The sequence below is a fragment of the Perca flavescens genome, chromosome 16 (genome assembly GCF_004354835.1).
Source record: "Perca flavescens isolate YP-PL-M2 chromosome 16, PFLA_1.0, whole genome shotgun sequence".
Classification (NCBI taxonomy): domain Eukaryota; kingdom Metazoa; phylum Chordata; class Actinopteri; order Perciformes; family Percidae; genus Perca; species Perca flavescens.
Genome location: NC_041346.1, coordinates 1,887,207 through 1,899,522, shown reverse-complemented (window position 1 = coordinate 1,899,522; position 12,316 = coordinate 1,887,207). Strand labels below are relative to the sequence as shown.

The window sequence follows — 12,316 nt, the reverse complement described above, 5'->3', positions numbered from 1 at the left end:
GGCCACACCAGATACTGAGGGCTACTTTTGATTTTGACCCCCCCTCCAGGTTATGTCTTAGTTGTTAAATCTTTTGCTTAAAAATATAAAAGCAGTTGAAAATGACAGGACGGTTCTTTTTTTTTGCTGAGTATATAAGAAAAGTACTGAAGTTTGTTCTATCTATCTTGCTCTTGGATATATCCATATTGGATTTTTGCCAGTTGACTGACAGTAGAAACACCCGCGTGCCATAGAGCTGCAGTTCATGAAGTATCCACAGAAGGGCGCCACCGCTCCGCTGCCGGCGGCGGGCGACGCAGCCAGCCAGCCAGCCAGCCCGCCGGGGTGGAGTTAGTACCAGCACTGCTGAGAGCGGATAGGGAGGGGAACTAAGAAGACAAGACGCTATCTGACTTTTCCCCTTGCTACAGAAAACTTTGCTTCTACCGGGAATAACCGAAATACCTTTCACAATTTTGGTTTTCAAAGGACGAGGCGCCGCCGGCGGGAGTGGATTCACGCACTCAGGTCAGAATGAACGTTTCTAACTTTGAAAAGTTTCCACCGTTCTAGCAAAAAGTCCTTGACGTCACCAGAGACTCGATGTGGAAGCGAGAAAAACTTCGGACAAGAACGCAGACATAGGCCTGCTAATGTACAGACGCAGTCCAAACTGCCCCGAGTGTGGAAACCCACAAGCTAGCTAACAAACATAGGAAACGACGTTCTGTGAAGTAACAAGCGCCACACAGACAGACAGACAGACAGACAGACACGAAGTATGCGTTACCCCCGATATACCCAACTCAATGTCCTGTGGGCTCTATCACTGTTCCATCAAGAAGACACATGCACTGTTGTGTTCAAGTTTCCGTAGCAGAAGTTAGGGCGTCTGGCATTTTAGTTGAGGTGACGGGTCTCCGTGAGTATTGATGCATCTTTTTTTGCTCTGTCAAAGTTCCGTATTTCAAAGAGGTTATTTTCTTGAGACCACCTCTACACTTAACGCTACTGACATACAGCAGGAAATCAGCTTTAAAAACGTCCATTGTGTAGCTACTCAGGACTAGCTGACATGTGACCTTCTGTCTTTTTCTTTTAGTTCTGCTTTAACAAAGCTGAGTGCCAGGGCGTGTTATTAGGCAGCTAGCAGACAAGCAAGCAAGAAAATCTAACCTCCGGGTGTAAATTCTTACACCACTGTGATGTGGTGTGCGACAGAGTGGAGGAATTTGCATGGAGCAGTTGTCTACACTTCTGACAGTTGTAGGCTATAAGGCAGGTTTTTTATTTGAAAACATGCCAAAAACCACAGTGAGCCTGCTATGGGAGGATTCTGTGAGGCCTTAGAGCAGTTTGTACTCAGTGTTGCAGGGCGTGCTACATGCTGGCACATGCTATGACTGCCTCCATGCAATATAAGGACATTTTTACAGATGTCCCAAAAAAACTCCACAATAATTCCATGGTAGGTTTGACCCAACACCAGGATTTTAAGGTCATTGCAACATGCTTGCTACCAGAACAGTTTACCCATCATACTGTATTTTTACAGTGTAATAGATGGAGATGACCAAGATGTCGAAACACTTTATTAGAAGCCTGAGCTGTTTCAAATGTTTGGGTTGTGAGTCAAGTCCCAGGGCTATCAGAGCAGAGTGTCAAGGCTCAAGTTCTTAAGGGAAGCGGTCTGATTCTTGCATAATAAATAATTTGTCATTGTATTCCTCAATTACTTCTCTGTGATGATACAGTTCTATGCAAGCTGTGAGTTATTACATGAGCCAACCAATAATAATAATAATAATAATAATAATAATAATATGTTGATCCAGGCTCTTGTCCTTTTAAACAGAGATGATTGGAGCTAATGGATGAAATAGTGAGTATAGTACTGCATTGAGTTTGACTTAACGGTTTCTGAATCCTCAGTTTGACACAAGTACAGAGGGGATGTCTGAAACTCTCTAAAGACAAAGTGAATTCACTGGAAAAAATACTGATGTGTTTTAGTGCTGAAATAATTAGTTGAACAACCAAAAATGAATCAACAATGATTTTGCTTCATTGGTCAGCTGCGTGGCGTTGAGAGGAAAAAGAATCAGTGTTTGAACTTCTCTCTCTTTATCTCATATCTGTCACTTTTCATGTTGGCAACTTTGAATGTCTTCTGGCAGAGACTGTCTGTCTGAAAATGGTACATTTAAAAAAAACATCGCATCTCCCAGTCTCTGTGACTTACAGCTTTTTCATTCCGCCTTCCAGTGGAGCTGTTTGTAATAGCTATACACTTTACATTTCCGATGTATCAGACAACCCATTGTACAAACTAGTCCCGTTTGAGCCTATCCCAACCCTAAGTGCAGAGGGGACGTAAAGAATGGCATGGTAGTTGATTATTCAAATGCACCAACGGTGTACTAAACACATGCAGAGTATACTTTTGCATCACTGCAGCAAGTTTAAAGATTCATCCACAGGAGGTTGGCAACACAAGATTTTCAACTTGAAATAAGTATTCTTAAAGCCATTTGAGCTCCAGAAACACCAAATGAAGACGTTTTGGAGAATTCAAAGAAAATTCTCAAGAAAAACCAAAATGAGGGGAGGAAAAAGGACAACTAGGACGGATCTTTTGAAGGGAAGGAGGGGCTTATATCTGCCCAATCATTGATCACCGTTTGTTGAGGAAGGTTTTGTTGTTGCAGTAGTTGGCTCGGTGTCCCGCTCTGTCTGTCACTTCCTGTGTTGTATGCTGCTGGGAGGAGAGGAGAGGACGGAGAACACTTTGGTCTGTCACAAAATGTGCTGCAATTTTCATGGTCCACCAGAGGATGGCTTTTTAGTTGCTCACTTTTGGTATAAGCACATAGAGGACACACTAACTCATGCATGCAAGACTTTATTGACTTTTCATCTGCTCTTGATTGAATCCAGCCACTAATTGTAGCCAATAAACTGTCGTCTCTTTTCAGTCTTGATGTTAGCATTGTAATGTGGTTTGTGGATGTCCTGACATGTAGGCCCCAGAGGGTCAGAGTTAATGATGCCCTGTCACAGCAGGGTCTATCTTTCACTGGAGCACCACAGGAATGGGTTCTTTACTCTGTATATCCTCTATACCAGTGGTTCCCAACACACTTTTTGGTCTGAGGCCCCCCCCCCACAGTCCTGTCAGATTAACTCACGTACCCCTTCATCAATTACCAACGTATGTTCCAAATAGGGTTGCAACAGATCACAAAACTCACGGTACGGATCAACTTTGAATGCACCACTTTCAAATAAACACAACATTTAGCAGCATAGACCAAGTGGTAGTTTGTGTCTTTTAGCTCATAGCTTTAGCTTTAGATGACAATGGTTAACGAGGGTCGATATCGGTCGGGAAAAAAAATCTAAATTAGCATCCCTATTACAGATATATCTGCATCAGCGTTTGTTACAGCCAGTTAGTTAGTTAGTTACTGTCATTGTTGGAATTGTTGGGGCTTTGTAAATTATAGAGTGTGGTCTAGACCTACTCTATCTGTAAAGTGTCTCGAGATAACCTATGTTATGATTTGATACTATAAATAAAATTGAATTGAAAAAAGAACAAGCAATGTCTGTAGTGGAAATCCCATATCTGTCAGGCTCTACTTTAAATAGGTTTGTATATTAGTTGTAATAGAAGGCTTTGGTGTAGGTCTTTGCACTTAAAGCTATAGTGTGTAATTTCTGTCTCCCCCATGAGGAATTCTAAGTAATGACAACAACACTGTCAGCGCATCCACATGATACAAGCGTTCCGTGATCGCGCACGCACCCCCATCCTCCTCCACGCAGTTGCTAGTAGCCAAGGAGGACACGGAGGATTAAAAAAACATGATTGACTCTTCAGAAAAGGTCATTATCTTCACTCAAGCTTCTGCGCAGGAAAGTCGCCGGAATCGTATGTATTTTTATTTATTTTTTTACCAATGATTGACCTAAATACTTTCTGTTTCTACGGTACCGCCGACAGTGACTACATCAAATCCATTTTCAGCCAAACCGAGCGAAAGAAGAAAATGCAGAAAATCCACGTTATGTTCTTCTTTACAAATGAAATAAATGCCAGACTGACATGTGATGTGATCTTCTTGAAAGTCTCATAATATACAGTGGTGCTCATAAGTGTATGAACCCATGCTAAAGTTGACTAAAAAGAGGAATAAAAAAATCATCTTTTGGAAATTGATCTTAATGCATTAATTAAAAAAATGAGGAAAAATCTAACCTTTAAGGACACCAATTTCTTTTGTGAATGAATAATGTATCGTGAATAAATAAATGTTCTTTCTTAAAATTAAAAAGTTATTTCATGGATCCAGGATACTATGCATCCTGATAAAGTTCTCTTGGCCTTTTGGAATTAAAATAGACCCCCACATCATCACATACCCTTCGCCATACTTAGAGATTGACATGGGATACTTTCTATAAAATCATCTTTCAATGCAAATCAAACCAGCTGTTAGGCTAACTGAAATAAAACCATGCTTCTATAGGAATCTAACATAGGGGTGGACTGACTTATGCCCCCTGTATTTTAAGGAAGAACATTCATTTATTTATTTATTTACGATACATTATTCATTCACAAAGAAAATTGGTGTCCTTAAAGGTTGGATTTTTTCCTCTTTTTTTTTTTTTTAAATTAAGGCTTAAGGCAAAATCATCTTTCGGAAATTTATCTTAATGATCAATTTTTTATTCCTCTTTTTAGTCAACTTTAGCATGTGTTTATAAACTTATGAGCACCACTGTATTGTCTCTAGAAATGTTTTATTCAACTTTTGTTTTTGTTAAAGAAGGAAAAGAAATTCGCAATACTCCGTACTATTGAATCGCAATACTTCTAGAATTGCAATAAATGAAAATTGCAATTCAAATCCAGTCGGCACCTTGGGCTGGGTGATATGGAGAAAATCAAATAGCACGATATTTTTGACCAAATACCTCGATATCGATACCGCAACGATATTGTAGTGTTGACTATTGGTGCTTTCACAAAATATTTACACAATGAGATTTGTGATAAATAATGATAGGTAATGTGGATATAATGACTAAATGGGGTAAAGGCAAATAATAGAACAGCTACAACAGTCTGGTAAATTCAGAAAATGACATCACTTTACTGTAATGCAGCCTTTAAAACCAGGAAAAGGGCAACACTTATGCCATATTACGATATCCGAAATCTAAGACGATATCTAGTCTCATATCACGATATCGATATATAATATTGATATATTGCCCAGCTCTATCGGCACCCATGTATCGTGACAGAATCATATAGGGACAAAAGCAATCGTCCCAACCCTAGTGCTGAGCACTAACCCTTTTTATTTTAGCACCCTTCCTGTAACTCAAAACAGCTGCAATCAGGTTTTTAATGAAATATCTGTGACTGTAATGTATAGCCTGTAGTGAGTGTGCCATTCAGTTGGACTGGGAGACTGAATAGTTTTAGTAACCAGACTGCTAATCCCCCCCACCCGCCAGCCAGCTACACATATCCAGCCTGTCGAGTAAAAGCTCCTTTGGGTAGGTGTCAGTGTGTTGTGTCGTGGCCCACTCTCACACCAGTTAAGGAAAGCTGCTTTTCATTCCAGTGTGCTGCAGGGACCGGACCGTAGTGTTTTTCGCTCAGCCATATTTGGTCAAGACAACATGTGCTGCCACTCCTCCAGCACAAGAAATGGTTTGTTTAAGACTCGAGCCAATTCCCAAGCCCGTGTCGGATGCCTGGGGAGTTCAGTGAGAACTCTCCAGAGATAAAAGCAGTTTCTACTAGATCTTTAAGATCATCTGAAGCAGTAAGGCTGTTTGGAGTAATTAGATACGTAGAGGAAGTCAGTGGTTTTGATATTTGACCTTATTATTTAACTCACATTGATATACTTAAAGAGGCCCTGTTAATTTCCAAGCTAAGTTTAAGGTGGGACTTGAAGTCTGAAGTTTTGAGACGAAATGTGCGTGTGGATAGACGGGCTGTTTTTTAGCAGTCAGCAGATGATCTGTATCGGTGTTTTATTTGCCTGATAACTGATAAAGTGAATGAATTAAAAAGTGTTCTACTTTGGCTCGGCTACAGCTCTTTGTCTGTCCCTCTGCTTTTGGTTTCACTCCCCACTGAGTTGGACTTAATGTTGTCGTCCCCCGACACTATCTGACTCTGTTACTGGCTATTATGTTGAAAGTTTCTAATTTATCAAATAATTGCTTAAAGCATTTAAACTTTCTTTTTAGAGTTTAATTTTCACTGTATATGCATAAATATCTGTTATCGGTTTATTTTAATTACATATTTTCCTCATATCGTGCAGCCCTAGACATGCTGGAGAGCATTCTGGTTAATTTATGTACACAGGGCTTGGGGTGGAGCGAGCGGTAGAAAAACAAGTATTTAATTAGCCTTTCCAAACAGACATGTGAATTGTCTTAAAGTACCAAGTGGGCTTTCCTTTGATGCTGAGACAGCAGCTGCTTGTCTGCTCACGTGCAGAGCCACAGTTACCCAGTGTCTTGAAGGGTCCGCCTCGCAACCTAGCTGAACCTTCCGTTGGAGGAAACCCACTCTGGGCCATGTATGAAACACTGTTCATTGCCGATAATCTTGATTCATTGTACATCATTGTCTGGTTTCCTGTTGAGAAGGCTAAGAAGAGTAGCTTATTATTTATGGCATTCAATGCCTTAAGTTAGTTTGAGCGTTTACTGTTGCAATATGAGCTGATGCTGTTAAACGGTGACGTGAACCCACGTGCACCAATGCATCACTGTGGATGTCCTCATTTGAATATATTGAACATTTGAGGAATTGCACGATTAAGAAGTAAACACTGCGTCATAGTCACAGCAAATTATGTTCTCCCAATATAATTTATCAATTCTGTTATTCACCGACAGTATGAGCATTTGCTATTTTTGCGTAATGTTGTGTTTGTTACTACTGTATACTGTAGGGGTGGGAGAAAAAAATCGTAAATTAGTTACATATTTAAGTTAAATATTAAAAAATGAACGCGTTAATTTTGACAGCCCTAATATATATATATATATGTATATATATATATATATATATATATTAGGGCTGTCAATCAATTAAAAATTAACTAATTAATTGCACAATTTGCTGTAATTAATCGCGATTAATCGCTTTTTTAAATTGAGACTGAAGCTTATAATAATGGATATTTAAATGCTAAATCATTTAACTTTGCAAATATGAAGAAAAAAACAAACAAGGAAAGGTTCTGCTAAGTTCAGAATGTTTAATATCTTTCAGAACAACAGCAGCAACAATTTGGCTTATTTAGTCCTGCTGAAGGCTGCTGGAAACGGCTAGAAACTTTAAGACTTGAGAGCAGATTTTTGTCACCGTCCCCGGCTGCTGTCGCCTGCTCTCGTCTACTTTACAGGCGAGGAGCAGTTCATCTCCAACGAGCCGAGAGTTCAGTTCATCTCCAACGAGCCGAGAGTTCAGTTCATCTCCAACGAGCCGAGAGTTCAGTCGCCGGCAGGGCCAATCGGGACTCACCTGGAAATGGCGATCGGAATGAGGTGACTAGTCTCTCAAAATCTGACGAAAATCTTCTAAACTGACCTTTGTTGAGCTAAAATAAAGACAGATTCAGCAACTGCACGGCCTATTTCTCGCTTAAAATGTTTTCAGAAACATGTTTCAGTGAACTATTTTAGTTTTTTTTTTTTTTTTTTTTTTTTTTTTTTTTTAATTAAATTTTTATTTTAATGCAAAAATATTTCTGTTACAATTTGTCAAAACAAATAGATTGGATTTGTGAACTATTTTAGTACAATATGAGATCGTATTCTGAACGGCCGCCATGACAGTCTGGCTCTCAATATCCGGAGAAAACAAACCCATGTGACGCGTTCGTCCAATCAGCTGCCGGTTTTCATTACTTGGGCAACAATACAGAGTAGCGCCGCCTGCTGTTATGTAGACGTATTACGTTTCTCAGCCGCCACATGAAGTAAACAAACACAGCTGCGTTAATTTCGTTAATTGTTTTTAACAAGTTAAATATTAAAAAATGAACGCGTTAATTTTGACAGCCCTAATATATATATATATATATATATACAGTGGGGGAAATAAGTATTTGACCCCTTGCTGATTTTGCAGGTTTGCCCACTTACAAAGAATGCAAAAATTTACAATTTTAATCATATGTACATTCTAACAGTGAAAGACAGAATCCCAAAGAAAATTCCAGAAAATTACATCATATGAATTTATTAAAATTGATAACCATCTGATGAGGAAAAACAAGTATTTGACCCCCTGGACAAACAGCATGTTAATATTTTGTAGAAAAGCCATTATTGGCCAGCACAGATGTCAAACGGTTTTTTATAGTTGGTGACAAGGTTTGTGCACATTTCGGCAGGGATGTTGGCCCACTCCTCCCTGCAGACAGCCTCCAAATCATTCAGGTTCCGAGGTTGTCGCCTGGCAACTCGAATTTTAAGCTCCCTCCAAAGATTTTCAATCGGATTCAGGTCTGGAGACTGGCTAGGCCACTCCAGAACCTTGATGTGCTTCTTCTTCAGCCACTCTTTTGTTGCTTTGGCGGTGTGCTTAGGGTCGTTGTCGTGCTGAAACACCCATCCTCGACCCATCTTCAGCTCTCTCACTGAGGGAAGGAGATGTCGGTCCAGAATTCCACGATACATGGCCCCGTCCATCCTCCCCTCAATACGATGGAGTTGTCCCGTCCCCTTGGCTGAAAAGCACCCCCAAAGCATGATGTTGCCACCACCATGCTTGACGGTGGGGATGGTGTTCTTTGGGTTGTACTCGGTGTTCTTTGTCCTCCAAACACGACGAGTTGAGTTGAGGCCAAAAAGTTCTATTTTGGTCTCATCTGACCACATCACCTTCTTCCAGGCCTCTTCTGAGTCGTCCAGGTGGTGAATGGTGAACTTCATGCGGGCCTGTACATGTTTCTTCTTGAGCAGGGGAACTTTGCGTGCGCTGCAGGATTTCAATCCATGACGGCGTAGTGTGTTACCAACCGTTTCTTTTGTAACTGTGGTCCCAGCTGCCTTCAGTTGATTCATCAGTTCCCCCCTTGTGATTTTGGGATGATTCCTCACCGTTCGCATGATCAGGGACACCCCACGAGGCAAGATCTTGTGTGGAGGCCCAGACCGAGGGAGGTTGGCGGTGGTGTGGTGCTTCTTCCATTTCCTGATAACTGCACCGACAGTTGATCTTTTCTCTCCAAGTTGCTTTCCGATTCTCTTGTAGCCCATCCCAGCCTTGTGCAGATCAACAATCTTGTCCCTGATGTCCGTAGAAAGCTCTTTGGTCTTGCCCATGGTGGTGATGTTGGATGCTGGTTGTTTGGGTGTTGACAGGTGTCTTTTATACAGGTAACGAGGTGAGGCAGGTGTATTTGATGTAGATAATTGGTTCGGATTGGGGCTGTGTCTTAAAGAAAGACTAACTGGCTTGTAGGAGCCAGAATACTTGCTGTTTGTCCAGGGGGTCAAATACTTGATTTTCCTCATCAGATGGTTATCAATTTTAATAAATTCATAAGATGTGATTTTCTGGAATTTTCTTTGGAATTCTGTCTTTCACTGTTAGAATGTACATATGATTAAAATTGTAGATTTTTGCATTCTTTGTAAGTGGGCAAACCTGCAAAATCAGCAAGGGGTCAAATACTTATTTCCCCCACTGTATATATATATATATATATATATATATATAAATCACAAGGGGGGAACTGATGAATCAACTGAAGGCAGCTGGGACCACAGTTACAAAAGAAACGGTTGGTAACACACTACGCCGTCATGGATTGAAATCCTGCAGCGCACGCAAGTTCCCCCTGCTCAAGAAGAAACATGTACAGGCCCGCATGAAGTTCACCATTCACCACCTGGACGACTCAGAAGAGGCCTGGAAGAAGGTGATGTGGTCAGATGAGACCAAAATAGAACTTTTTGGCCTCAACTCAACTCGTCGTGTTTGGAGGACAAAGAACACCGAGTACAACCCAAAGAACACCATCCCCACCGTCAAGCATGGTGGTGGCAACATCATGCTTTGGGGGTGCTTTTCAGCCAAGGGGACGGGACAACTCCATCGTATTGAGGGGAGGATGGACGGGGCCATGTATCGTGGAATTCTGGACCGACATCTCCTTCCCTCAGTGAGAGAGCTGAAGATGGGTCGAGGATGGGTGTTTCAGCACGACAACGACCCTAAGCACACCGCCAAAGCAACAAAAGAGTGGCTGAAGAAGAAGCACATCAAGGTTCTGGAGTGGCCTAGCCAGTCTCCAGACCTGAACCGATTGAAAATCTTTTGAGGGAGCTTAAAATTCGAGTTGCCAGGCGACAACCTCGGAACCTGAATGATTTGGAGGCTGTCTGCAGGGAGGGTGGGCCAACATCCCTGCCGAAATGTGCACAAACCTTGTCACCAACTATAAAAACCGTTTGACATCTGTGCTGGCCAATAATGGCTTTTCTACAAAATATTAACATGGTGTTTGTCCAGTGGGTCAAATACTTGTTTTTCCTCATCAGATGGTTATCAATTTTAATAAATTCATATGATGTGATTTTCTGGAATTTTCTTTGGGATTCTGTCTTTCACTGTTAGAATGTACATATGATTACAATTGTAGATTTTTGCATTCTTTGTAAGTGGGCAAACCTGCAAAATCAGCAAGGGGTCAAATACTTATTTCCCCCACTGTATATATATATATATATATATATATATATATATATATATATATATATATATATATATATATATATATATAAAATTTCGATTATATATATATATGCCAATGATGCCAATAAATATTTTCCATTTATACGGTACTGTTGAGGGCGACTGCATTGTATCTGTTTCCAGAGAAACGGAGCGAAAGCGGAAGATGCAGAAAATCCACGTTATGTTCTTCTTTACAGATGACATAGCCTGTGAAAATCGCAATACAAATCGAATCGGCGCCCATGTATCGCAAAGGATTGGAATCAGGACAAAAGCATATCCTTGTGTCATAAGGGGATGACACGCAGCAAAGGGCAGCAGGTCGGATTCGAACCCTGCGCCACTGCAGGACTCGGCCAACATGGGGCAAACGCTCTTACTGTGTGAGCTAGAGGCTGCCCCGTGCCACACGTATTTCATCACTTTGTGGTAATGTCTGAAGGTCTACCATGGACTCTGTAACCTTGGTTACCTTGTTTCAAGCCATTCTAGCGTGGTATAGAAAAACAGCTAGCCAATGAGAGCCTGGCTGTCAGTATCTTTTACCCAGCGCAAATGGGCGAGCTCATGAATAGTAATGAGCTCAGGCGACATGATGTCAGACTGACCAGCTTTTGTAATTGGCCTGATTTCTCCGCTTATTTCTGTTCAGTGGCTAGAGCTGACAGAGGAGGTAGTAATTCATTTTCACATTCACCACATAACTCACACACATATGGACCTAACACATTTCAAAAAATGCAGGTAAAAACGGTTTTGTGTGGCAGGGCACCTTTAATAACTTACTCTGAACACTGCTTTGTCACTTTTTGACTGGCCCAAACCAGGACATTTGCACATTAACAGTGTTTCCTGTTAAATTTCTGCCACCATGGTATCAGAAATAGGGCTGTACAAAAAAATTATCCTACCGCTCACATTGCAATTTAACAACAAGTAGAACTATTCAGAGGTGGGTTGTTGTTGTTGTTGTTGTTCGGACAGACATGCCCCCACTGCTAAAAACAATCCTAAAGGAAACACTGAGTAAGCTGAACCCGCCCGACAGAGGTGTGTGTGTGTGTGTGTGTGTGTGTGAGTGTGAGTGTGAGTGACAAAGCCACCAAGATAACTGGTTATACTGTGAGACGTCAGGTCCTGGTGATTCTTCATAGTAGTAGAAATCATTGTAAGAGATTCTCAAGTTTAAATAAAATGTGGTTATTATTAAAGATGGCTCTGAATTGGTCATCAAATCATATTCTGTACTTTTAGCTTTTTATTATTGTAATGTCATCTGGGGCCATGCATCCACACTGGAGGCGGAAGCTCCGTGAAGTGCTGTGAGTGAAGCGCTGTCGGACCGACAGCTCTACGTGTGATTAGAAAGAAGTAGAGGAGCAGAATCGCTTGTGGACGGGCACAGAGAAATGCAGCCAGTCGCTCGCCAGATTGACATATCAGGGCATCTTGGGGTACTTACCCCTAGTGTCATTTGCCCGGCACGAGCCGAGACACCGTCAAAAATGGAGTAGAGACACTTTTTGAGTGTAGAGTTAC

The 12,316-nt window shown here is 41.2% G+C and overlaps 1 protein-coding gene across 3 annotated transcripts in view; it reads left to right on the top strand.

Moving 5' to 3' along the window:
- The first annotated feature begins 337 nt into the window (after window positions 1-337).
- Window positions 338-12,316, top strand: part of tln1 (talin 1) — a 111,021-nt gene continuing 99,042 nt past the window's right edge. For 2 of the 3 annotated variants that reach the window (XM_028600841.1, XM_028600839.1), the window contains exon 1: window positions 338-510. The gene's annotated coding sequence lies outside the window, so the exon portion shown is untranslated. Of the gene's footprint in view, window positions 511-820; window positions 905-12,316 lie in introns of those variants that run through there. The other variant, XM_028600840.1, reaches the window with a different exon arrangement.